Below are 12,204 nucleotides of genomic sequence, written 5' to 3'. Positions count from 1 at the left end.
CGTTTACATACATATTCTTAATATGAATAGCAAATTGTCAAATGAACGTATCCTACATCTTGCACGATTCACATCCCACTTTCTGTTCATAAAAATCCCAGTATCAATCCACAGGAAATGTTCCATTTTAACTGATGGTTAAAGGTGCACTAGGCAGTACGGATTTAGAGTCTTGATAAAGAATATTTTGGAGTCTGAACAGCAGCCTCTTTTCCATTAAGGTTACACAATCATTATCGTCACAATGATCTATTAATATCAAGTGACACCAGGTCCCAAATAGTCACAAAGGTTACTGTATAAGTATTACTATTATTGGCGAAAATAAATAATTTCTGAATAATGTGGCAAATATTAGACATTTTTGCTTATAATCAACAAGTGTTTATGTTGTGATGTCTCTGAAAGAAGGCACTCTGATACCTACATTTGTTGCTCGATTAAGTGTGGACACTTATACTTTATTTAATATGTGTAATGTAAACAACATCTTTTCACTTCCATCTCTTTAAAAAAAATCATACCATACATCATACAGAGTGAGGAAATTACTTGTCATACGTGAGCCTGATTAGCAGCTGCAGAGTGACTTTCCCTTTGTGTGTGTTGATGCAGGTATTATGACAGGCTGCATGAATGCAGATCAATCACAGATTTCTCATTTAAACCACATTCACCCGCCAAGTACAGCACGCTGCTGGCTCTGCCCGTGACGGCTGGGTAAACACAGACCTGAGGGCACCTCGAAAGGCAAACACGTAAGAGCTGATGCCTGGCTGATGAACGCGTCAGCCAGCAGTACTTGGAAACGTTTGGGACGTCACATTTGGGACTGTAATATGAACCTTAGGTCAGATAGTTAAGCACTTTAGAGTGTTTTTATTACAGGAAACCTACGCCAAGGAAATCTAAAATCCCCTGACAGATATCTATTTACTCAATCCATTGTTCAGGATTCATTTAAACACTATGGATTTAGGGACATCTGATTACTCCAGGGGATTAAATTACATTATGAAAACATGCCTGTTGAGACTGAGAGAACATATGTACAGACCTGTTTGAACATGAAAAAATCCACTCTTACTGTAGCTCCTCACTGTTTCATTTAACTGTCTAGCAGTCTATTTAAATATTACTCCTTTTCTAACTTAAATTTGAGGTTATGTCTGAGTACCTAGCATCATTTAGACTTACATCATTAATCAGGATTTTTAATGGCTATAAAGAGGGACTATGTATGTAAGTGTGATTGGTCTATGAGTCTGATGAACCTTACTTAAAGTCTCTGTAGTTTGTCATTTTCAAGAATTTAAAAGAATTGTGAAAAACCTCTTATTTACTTCTCAGCTATATTGTTCAGCCTGCCTTTGCACAGGTGGAGACATAATATTATCATATTTTTACTAAAAGTCATCATAAAGCTTGTGTTTGCTTTGCGTTGATTTCTGATGGTCATATTAAACGTTTTGATGCAAACTAAGCAGAAAGCGCTGTAAGTGCTGTGATGAGATTGAGAGCTGTTATTCGTCTTCCCCCCTCCTATAGGTTATGATCTGCATGTTGACCTATGGCTTCTGGTGGTATCTTCTTTGGCTTAACAAACTGAGAACCAATAAAAAGAGGAGTACAGAGGTCCACCTTTGAGTGGTTTTATTGTCTGGGTCAGTGACCCAGAGTTTTGTGTTATTTTGTATTGTTGATTTCTTACATTAATATTAGTCCTTAAGTTAAGGGTAGAGTTGAATTATTTTGTATTACTTATGAGATAATGTTAAGTTCTAGTATTATTATTAGTCTTGGTTTAGTTTTAGTCTGGTTTATGTTTTTCTGTGCTTCCTTGTCTATGTAGGTTGCCCTTGTATCTCTGTCCTCTGTGTCCCTCTCCTTCTCTCGCTCCCACTGTCTCTTGTGTCAAGCTTGTCCCACTTCATGCCTCTCCATGCTTCATGTTTTATTTTGAAAGTCTTGTTTATATGTTTCTAAGTTCATTGTGCTTGGTTCTACTTTTCCCTGTGATGTCATGATTATTTGAGCCAGCTGTTTCCCCAAGTGCTTCCACTTCCCCTGATCACCTCCTGTGTGTACTTAGTCTGTGTGTTTTCATTCAGTCTTTGTCAGGTCGTCTGTGTTCCTTTCTACCTCGTCATGTTTCCAGGTTTTTCATGATTTTGGGCATGTTCATGTTTCTAGTTTATGTTTCTCTGTCTCATAGTTGCTCTCATGCTCCTGCTCAAAATCAGTCCTAGTTTTTCCAGTTTTGTTTTTAGTTTCGTTTTTGCCACTGTTCATGTTTCTTTGTTTTTGCATTCATGCAATCAGGATAAAGGATCACCTTTTGTTTAAACCTCAGTTCATCTCTCCTGTGTCTGCACTTGGGTCCATTTCATAAATACACTGGTGTGTCCCGCTGTGACACTTTGACACTTTAGACAAGTTTTAATTTGGTCCAGAGGCAACTATTTACAGATTATGTACTTGGAATGACAAGGCACGCAGATGTTTTGATGTTTTTTCTCAATCTTGTGATTGTTTGCAATGCTAAGGATTTTCCTTTGGCTTCGGCTGAAACCTCTTTGGAAGACAGCAGAAATTCATGTATGGAGAAAAAACCTTCATTAGTTTTGCTGCGTGCTAATCATAAATTAAAGAGCTTGAAAAATAAAAACTGCCTTATGATGTGCTAAGAAAACTTCGAGGCTCTTCATACCTGTGTGGATTGATGCACAGAGAAGCTAAAGTCTGAAATCCAGAATTTAGCTCCAACTGATCATGTTTTGATCCACTTAGGATAACATCAGGACTCTTTGTGCAACCAACTCTCTTAATAACCAAACTACATCCTTCCAACATCATTCCAACTGCTATCGTGGCACAAATGTATAACAATAAACCACTAAGAATCAGTTTTAAGTTGATAAACCTGGGTTTGTGCCTGGGACTCCCAGGTGACGTGAGGAGAGGACAGGAGCTATTATCCACGCTTGAATGCTCACCTGGAGCCGCCCTCCCTGGACGCTGGTTCACTCAGAGAGAGTCTGAGTGACAGGTGAAAGTGACCACAACTGACAGAAGGAAACCACCTTTTGTGTTTGGTCACAGAGCCAGGGGAAGGCGGTGACCCGGGTCCCCCTCCCAACTTGCTTATCAGCCTAAGGCTAAGGAGGAAGGGTCTGGATGGATCACTCTTCACAACATCAATACGTCGAAGCCATATCTCCTCTGTTAGGCACCTCAGGTCTGCTCCTTAAAACAAAAAACTTAATCTAATCTCAATCTTTACTATATTTGTTAAACAAGATGGCTAAAAAAGCCATTACAACACAGCAGCCACCTGTAGGTAATATTATCCCTCTCTGTTTTCTGCTGCATGTTCTGCAGAGGTGACAAAACAGTTGTCAAGCCCATTATAAGCTTTGTCAGCACAGATATTGTTAGACTCAAGAATAAAGTGATAAGGTTTACAAGATATCTTTTAGCCTCAATTTCACTTGGCATACACAGATGAATTGCAAAGCAGAAGATGTCACTAATGAGAAGCAGATGAGTCAGGTTGGCATTTTGCAGCTAACATGCATACATACATTATGCAACAATACTTTCTAGTCAATATCAAAAAGATGTTCCTATTTTTTGGTCATGAGAAGACAGCACACTCAGCCTGAAAATGCTGCAATGCTAATGCCAAGCAAGGGCCTGTTTTAACAAACCAAGGTCTACTTTGACTTACCCCAACATCAGCAATCAGGCTAAGCAGTCACAAATGAGCATTAACGTGAAAGAAACAGTAGTGACTGTTGATGTTTCTGATTGGTCAGACAGCCAAACTGTAATATTATAAAAATACATACAACTCTGGCTAAAAGCAGCAGAGTGTAATTGGTGAAGATCATCACACATACAGCAAGTATCAGCATCTATAGGTTTTTAAGAAGATAAAATTCTTTTGAGTTTCATATCTACTACGTTCATTTCATCATCCCCCAGCAAATGTAATGTTGTATTCATTGTTTGCGTTTGTTTCACGTGTCATGTTCATTGTGCATCGACTGCACAAAAATGTGTATCCTCGATGGAATTTTGCTTTAATCACCTGTAAAGTCAGGCAGTACAAACACGTGCTCTGGATCATATTTTCATGGTTGTTCTAAACTTATCAGGGAAAGACAAACCTATACACACTCCTGCTACCTATGCGCTAAGGTCAACAGGCTTTTCCCATGAGTTTTCAGAGAACTGATTGGTCAGTATGTGTTTATCTTTTATATCTGAAACATAACCTGCTGCAAAATGGGTTAGGTTTTTCAGTATAAGTTAATATGGTGATTGACCCACGAACTTGATAATAATGACTTCCTAGAGATAAACCTTATCTTATGGGTTATGTTACAGAAGGCAGCAGTGTGAAGCCAAGGTACGCCAATGAAACTGGATGCTGTAGACTGACAGATGTTAATGTTGTTTCTTAAAGAAAGAAGAAGAAATATTAATCACTTTATTGCAATAAAGAAAGTAATTGAAAATGTCTTTGTTATTTTATGTTTTGTTTTCTTGTTCAAATAATCTGGTCACTAAATGGTGATCAGACACCCACATAGGAACAGGCCAATTCTGTAATTCTCAGTAATTCTCAGTAATTCTGAGCCTATTTTTTCTTCTTTTTTAAATACAATAGTTTAGAATTTTTTTATATAAAATTACGTTTCTGTCACTTAGATTTCTCCTTGTGCAAATTTTGCATAATTCTTTTTGTTGCACTGTGAACTTTCTTCTCTGGAGCAGCATGACCTTTGATGCATTATAACCCCGTAGTGTGGTTAGCCCAGTGTCTCGATCAGTTAGCTCCCACACATGTGCATGTGCATTATACACACCAAAAATATGCCGTCTCTGACATCGCCTTTCTCGCAGGTCAAAGTCCTCCACTTAACCTATTGTGTCACCACTGCTTACTTACTACATGGTCTTTTTTGCTCTTTGTACTACTTCTCCTGCTCACCTCATGACTTAAACAGACCTGAGATTGGCCCCATCATGGTCTAGACTTTCTAAAACACTGTGAGGCGGCACTGGAGTGAGGCCTCTTCAAGTATAATATGCTGAAGAGTTACAATGGATTTGTTTGCCCAAGATGGCGAGAAACAGGTTTCCTACCATGGTTTTAAATGGTCACCAAACTTACAAGTCAGTCTGTCAACCATGCAAGAAGTGTCCCAAATACACAGTGATATCAGCCATTTGTTTCTACTGACTGTAACACACAAGTCCCCTTCCAAAAGGTGACAAAATCTGCATTAGGAACTAAGCTGGGTTGGAGGGAATACAAAGACTGAGTCTCACCTGAGTCTATTTTTAAATTTAGTTCATTTTAGGTACCACACCCACTTGTTCAGAGATAGTTTGTCTTAGAGTCTTTTCCAACATTAAACACATTAGAAAGCTCAGTTTCAAAGTTTTCAGTTCTGCCTCATCTAAAGGGAACGCCAGCTCCTGGAACTTGTTCACACTGGCACCAAGGGTCTGAAACATACACTATGAACTGTTATAACCACTTATAGTTAAGGGGCTGTTAGAAATAAGCTAAAAGTACCACCACTCAATTGACCATTTGTTTCACTTAAAACTACCAAATTTCATGGCAATCCAGCTAATAGTATTTGGGATTTTTCAGCTGTCCACTGAATCACACTGCTAACTTGCCTCTCAGTATATTCATCAGACTTTCTCATTGGATAAAAAGTTGATCCTGGGAGAGTTCCTGTCAGGGCCACGTGTAACAGGGGACATGACCAGGGAAAGGGATGACTTTCTTGGGTGTAAAATTCAATTATCCAGCGGGTGAGCGTGGCTGAGCGTGTCTGTTGTGAGCGGCGGGCGGACGGCTGCCCGTTCCCAGCGTGCGACAAGGGGGTTAAGAGCCACAGAAAGGCTCCCATTATTCCGAGTGAGAACTGCCCATGTGGCTGGCTGCACGGCCCCTGCTCTCATTCACTCTCCTTTACAACAGCGCTGCCGAAAGCCTCCAAGTTTCATTCTCTTTTCCCTGCTCCCACTCCTTTTTCCCCCTCCCCTCCCTCTCTAGCTCTCCTCCTCTCAGAAAAGAGTCTCCACAATGCTGCTGGAAGGCTGAAGTGGATTCTTCAGCACCCCTGTGGACTGTGCACATGTGGACAACATTCACAGGATGTCTGTCAACTAGTCCATTAATCAGCAACGTCTTATGAAAGCACAATTAGGAGCCTCACAACTCTATAACCGATTATCATCTCTAAGCACCCCTGCTACTCCTCCTGCACAGCAATGCTTTGTGCTGAAGTCGGCCTTCCTTGTTTAACTGCACTTTTCCACTGCAACACTTGTGAAAAAACCTGGAGTTGTATAATCAGGAGAAAAACTCAAATTATTATTTTTTTAGAGTGTAGACAGCTGCAGCATGTTCAGAAGCTCATTCCTAACATGTTAAACCTATCAGACATTAACTCTGACTTGCCTCTGTCTAATCATCAGTGTGAGAATGGATCTTCAGTGTGTGAATAAGGCTGAGGCCCTATGGAGAAGGCCATTGTAGACACACACTGCACCACTTCTTGTGATAAATGAGCAATTGTGTCCATCACCATTAATGACAGTAAATGACGCAGTAGGGAGCTCTCCATCTACTGTACAGTGTGAGGACAACACTGAGAAACCTTTTGGATTTTATGTGACATCACGTCCCAGATGGGTTCATCGGCAAATTGCTAACCAGAGGAGACAAGCACATACAGAGGTCCATTGTGGGTCCTAATTGGCAGAGAAACTGTATGTTGATGCGCATTTAAATGAGGCTAGTAGGGTGTGCAAAAAAAAAAAAAAAAGCATATTCAAAGCCTTGTTTGGCCTTGACTGCTAAAATTGCTTGGTACATGAAGTTTAAACGTCTGCTGAAAGTTCATATTTAGTTCAATTCAATTTTATTTATATAGCGCCAAATCACAACAGTTGCCTCAAGGCTCTTTATATAGTAAGGTAAAGACTCTACAATAATACATTTACAACATTAGCTTCTCTTAAACATTCTCTAGTGGTTTTAGCGTCTTCTGGAAATGTACTATTTACTAGGGCTGAGCCATATCATACCATTCACACTAATAGAATATAGGTAAAACGCGCATGCGCAGTGCCTTTGTTTTCATACGCACATGGCGGAAAAAGCATGGCAGCGACGGAGAACGAGGAGGGCGAAAGTGGATCGGTGAATGAAACGGATGAACCAGAATTGGTTTGTAAAAATGCTGGAACTTCAGTGGTGTGGAACTGGTTTAGCTTTCGTCCGTCAGATACACAACAAAGCACTATTTTTGGTAGAGCATGCTAGCGGGCCATCGTTATTACCGTGTTTTTTGTTAAATACGGCACTCTTAAAATCAATCCTTTGATTTTTCTGAAAATCGACAGTGCCCCTTATAATCCCGTGTGCCTTATGTATGAATTCTGGTTGTGTTTACTGACCTCGAAACGATTTTATGTGGTACGCGGAGCTCGAAAATCTGTCAAATGTTTTAGTACGACTTTGCTAAGCTACGAAGCCGCACCGCTTGATGGATTGTCGGAGCATTACGGCTATCGTAGGCAGGAGCCTCGCGGAGTGATACGTACTGTGCATCAACATAATATTACCGAATTGTGTGCGTATAACCTCTTTTTAAGTTTTGTGGAGATTATACATGGTTATGCTGAGGATATGTCGGCCAATTTCCACTGGAAATGCCTTTTGGTTAAACTGTCAGGAAGGATTTGCATTTGCACTGTAAAATTTTTATATAGCCTTAATGCACATAAAAAGCAGCTGCTTGTTCAAGTGAAAATACATTGATGGGTTTTTTTTTTTTTTTGCACTAATAAAGTTATGGAGTTGTAAAGTGATTTGTCTAGTGTCAATTATATCATCAGTTATATCGTTATCGCAAATGTTCGAATGTATATCGTGATAAATATTTTTGGTCATATCGCCCTGCTCTACTATTTACTTTTCTTAGATGTCACAGCAGAACTTCAGAAGAAAGGGTTAGGTTTAGGGAATATCATACAACGATCACAGCACCAGCAATGGCCTGCCGGCCTGCCATGTAAAGAACATCCAGGTCTATTTGAATCTACTGTTGAGGAGAAATCAGTCAAAGGCTAAGATCTGACAGACTTGGGAAAAACCCTCATCCAAGGACCCTTCCAAGGGAAAAAATGGCTTGGACTGGGAATACCTTTTTAGTCCCTACATATAAACCATATTGGTTGGACCAGGCTGGTTTCCTGCTCGCTTTCTCTGTAGGGAGTTACCGCATCAAAAAAAGAGAATATAACTATTATACAACAGAAAAAATCAGGTCTGCAGATGTTTTTTGGGGGAGGGGTCAGGATGAATATTTATCAGTTTAAACTACTTTTGGCTGTGAGGTAAGACAGCCATTGAGTGGAAAAAGCTGCAGCTAACCCTCCAACAAAGGTAGACTAGATTGTAAAGGTCAATTAAATAAACTCAATGGAGAATCTGACCTTTACCTCAAGACTGCAATATGATTAAGATATAATACTGGGCACTTTATATAGCACATGGAACTGACAATCTCTTTTGTCCTTGAATTTAAGTGTTGCTCACGTCTCTTTTTGCTTTTATGTGTCAAAAAAAGCAAATTTCAGTTTTATTTTATGTGAACTGATGTAAGCATTTAGTTCAAAGCTCTTCTGCTGCAGTTTGGGCCTCTGATGGATAAGGAATATTTTACATAACAAATGGAGAAAGTACTGAATGGGACTAACAGGCAAGTAAAAATTAACAGTCAGTCACATAACTACAAAAACGCTGCAGAAATACACACAAATGTACATGAGAAATGGAAAATCAGGGTATTTTTCTGCACTGAGAAAAATTTCAGTGCCATCAGATGATCGAATGGATAGATTTATGTGAAATAAGGTGTCACAGATTCATTGCCTTTACTCTGCACGGACCAACTGTGCCCATAGTTTCCCTCCAAAGAAGCAATTTAAGCCATACAATCTCCTGAAATTTGCAATAAGTGACAATAAAATGACAGTAAAACACAATACATGCCAATAGGCTGGCTGCAAAACATGAGAGAGCAGCTTTTTTAATTATAACTTAAACAACTGTAATCTCAGAGATCAAAGTCACATCTGCAGAATACGAGCTAACATATGGAAAGTTAGTCTATCAATTTCTATCTACAGTAGAGGGAAGATCCACAAAAGTGCTTTAATCTTTGAGATACCCATACTGGCCGTATGGTTTGGAGGTAAAACAAAGTTTAAGACTGCACCAACCTAGGTTGACTCTTCTGGCTCATGGGAATGGGTCAAATTATGACTTGGCAGTTAATCAAATTACCCTCTGCCAATCAGGCTCAGTCAGCTGATCTATTATAGCCTACAGAATGAAGAGACCTAGCTTTGTAAAGTTGTTTTGCCAATATTATTTGAAGGTAACTGAGAACGTAAACATTATTTGACTAAAATATATTTTGCTCAAGAAACATTTAATTTAAATATCAGAGGGTAGTTAATTAGCACCCCTTTCACACCTCCTTGTTTTACTTGGTTCATGTTCTAAAATTTTGTATGTAAAGCACTGAAACAGTCACAGATTACAGTGTTGTCCCAAAACCTTTAAAGACTCAGTCTTTAAAGGTCTACTGTCACAGTTTTGGGATAGATTAGAAATTCCATTTTGAAATTACATGGAATTAGTGTTAAACAAACACAAGACACTTTAGATGAAGATTGTGTAGCTTAGAGACTGAACTTAAATGACAACATTTAGGAGCTTCAGTTTGAAATATTACACATAAAAACTATTACTCCTTGTGTTACTGGTGTCCTGCACACATTACCAAACCTATACTGCCCTCATGTGGTACCTGTGGATCACCTCAGCATCAGGTGTGATGGTGTGACCAGCTATTCATTACAGTTTGTAGATTAGGGCGTGTAATCTATAGTGGATTACATGTAGTATCTCAGTACTAATATGTACAATTGAAAGGCTATCTGCACCAGGGCATTGGAAACACGGGCCTGCATGTTTTGAATAGCTTCATTTATAAAAAATAATACGTATAAAATTATTTTATCTTAAGGCATTGATTAATCTAATTTTTAAAAAGTGTATTATGATATTTACCTCTGTTCTTTAACCTGAAAGAGCATCCTTCCCTGTAAGACCTAGCTGAAGTCATTACTGTAGACAAAGCTTCTTAAGATCCGATGATGTTGTTTTTCAAGCTTCCAACAGGAGCCAGCATTTGTCTTCTCCTGAGTGTTCTCCTCATGACGGAACAGAAGTAAAAGAGGCTTACTTTTAATTTAGATCTAACTTAAACGAATTACTGTAAAATAGTGCAAATGTTTACAATTTAACATTATAAAATGCAAAAGTATCAGTTATAAAGGATCACTTTTATTAAGTATCAATTGAGAGATCTCCATCTTTGGAATACTTAGAATGTATAAGCAATTTGCAGTTTTGTGAAAAAGAATTTACCTCTTTCCTGATGTATTAGTTTTTCATATTTGTTATTCAAACCTACCTGGTCCTGTGTGAAAAAACAATTTCCTTTTTTACACTAGCCACAACCAGGTCTGATTACTGCCAGACACAGAGACTGTATGACTAATCCAGAGAGTTCCTGGATAAATAATTTTAACAATTACCTTAATTTCTTCACAATGTCCATTAATCTAAAAGCACAGCCCCTGCATGGCAGTAGATCAGACCACATGAGGGAGTTCTCCCCTTGTAAATGTTTGAGTTGTTTGGCCTCGAGGGTCACAAAGAGCAATATGGTAAATGGCCTGTATTTGTATAGCGCTTTTACTAGTCCCTAAGGACCCTAAAGCGCTTTACACAACCAGTCATGCACCCATTCACACTGGTGATGGCAAGCTACATTGTAGCCACAGCCACCACTGGGGCGCACTGACAGAGGCGAGGCTGCCGGACACTGGCGCCACCGGGCCCTCTGATCACCACCAGTAGGCAACAGGTGAAGTGTCTCACCCAAGGACACAATGAACGAGACTGCCCAACCTTCCAATTACAAGGCGAACGCCCAACTCTTGAGCCACAATCGCCCCAATAAAAAGCCAGACAGAGCCAAAAAGGCTATGTTCAAAAGAAGGATGTTGGAGGAAGATGTTGCTAAATGTGCTAAGTTAACTAACCTAACTAACAGCAGTCAGACCCCAGGTGCAGACCGTCAAGAGAGAATGTGGATGAAACTTTCTATTGTCACCATAGACTACAAAGGTAGCACAGCATTTGATATAAAACCAATTATACCCGAAGTTATTAGTCCAGCTTGTTTTGTACAGACCAATACTTCCACAATGAATCACAATTATCCTACCATTTTAAGAGGCCCATCAAAATACTCCAAGAGCTCATGAAAAAGTCATCCAGGAGGACACAGAAACAAAGAATACACTAAAGCTGAACTTTTTGGAAAGTTTGAGTCCTGTTAGATCTGGTATATATCTAACACAGCATTTCATAAACGAACATCACACCAACAGCCAACCATGGTGGTGGTAGTGTTATGATCTGGGGCTGCTTTGTTGGACCTGGAACTGGATTATCTGCCATAATTGATGGAAACAAGAATTTTGATTTCTGTCGATAAATCGTAAAGGACGATGTCCACCCATCAGTTCATGCCCTGAAGCTCAATTTCAGTTATCGAGAGGGAGATCCAAAAGACACCAGCAAGTCCACCTCTGAATGCGTAAAACAAAAACAAAATTAAGGTTTTGGAGTGGCCTAGTCAAAGTCTGAGTTTCTATCACTTTGGAATGAAAATTGGGATCTTAAACAGGCCATTTATGCTTGAAAACCATCCAGTGTGGCTGAGTTACCACAATTCTGTAAAGAAGAGTGGATCAAAATCCTCCACAACGATATGAAAGATTTATAGCCAGTTATCATAAACGATTGATTGCAATTCAAGTTGCCAAGGGTGGGACAACCAGTTTTTATCCTAGTTATTAGTTCATACAGTGCCATATGGCAGGAGCACTAATCCCTTATCAGTCATGAGGTTAGTTTCCACTGCAGGTCACATCCTCAGTGTTTGCACTGTGCAGTTACACAAATTACACCTTACACAGTCGTGTTTGTAAAGATATTTCTTCTAAAAGATTCTATTCAGAATT

The 12,204-nt window shown here is 39.3% G+C and overlaps 1 protein-coding gene across 1 annotated transcript in view; it reads right to left on the bottom strand.

Annotated features, from left to right (window-relative positions):
- Nucleotides 1-10,201, bottom strand: part of LOC102781111 (uncharacterized) — an 88,249-nt gene extending 78,048 nt beyond the window's left edge. Inside the window, exon 1 of the mRNA XM_035906642.2 lies at nucleotides 10,178-10,201. The gene's annotated coding sequence lies outside the window, so the exon portion shown is untranslated. The remainder of the gene's footprint in view (nucleotides 1-10,177) is intronic.
- Nucleotides 10,202-12,204: the final 2,003 nt, after the last annotated feature.

The sequence above is a fragment of the Neolamprologus brichardi genome, chromosome 17 (genome assembly GCF_056152115.1).
Source record: "Neolamprologus brichardi isolate AB-2024 chromosome 17, ASM5615211v1, whole genome shotgun sequence".
NCBI lineage: Eukaryota > Metazoa > Chordata > Actinopteri > Cichliformes > Cichlidae > Neolamprologus > Neolamprologus brichardi.
This window is presented reverse-complemented; position numbering and strand designations above follow the sequence as displayed.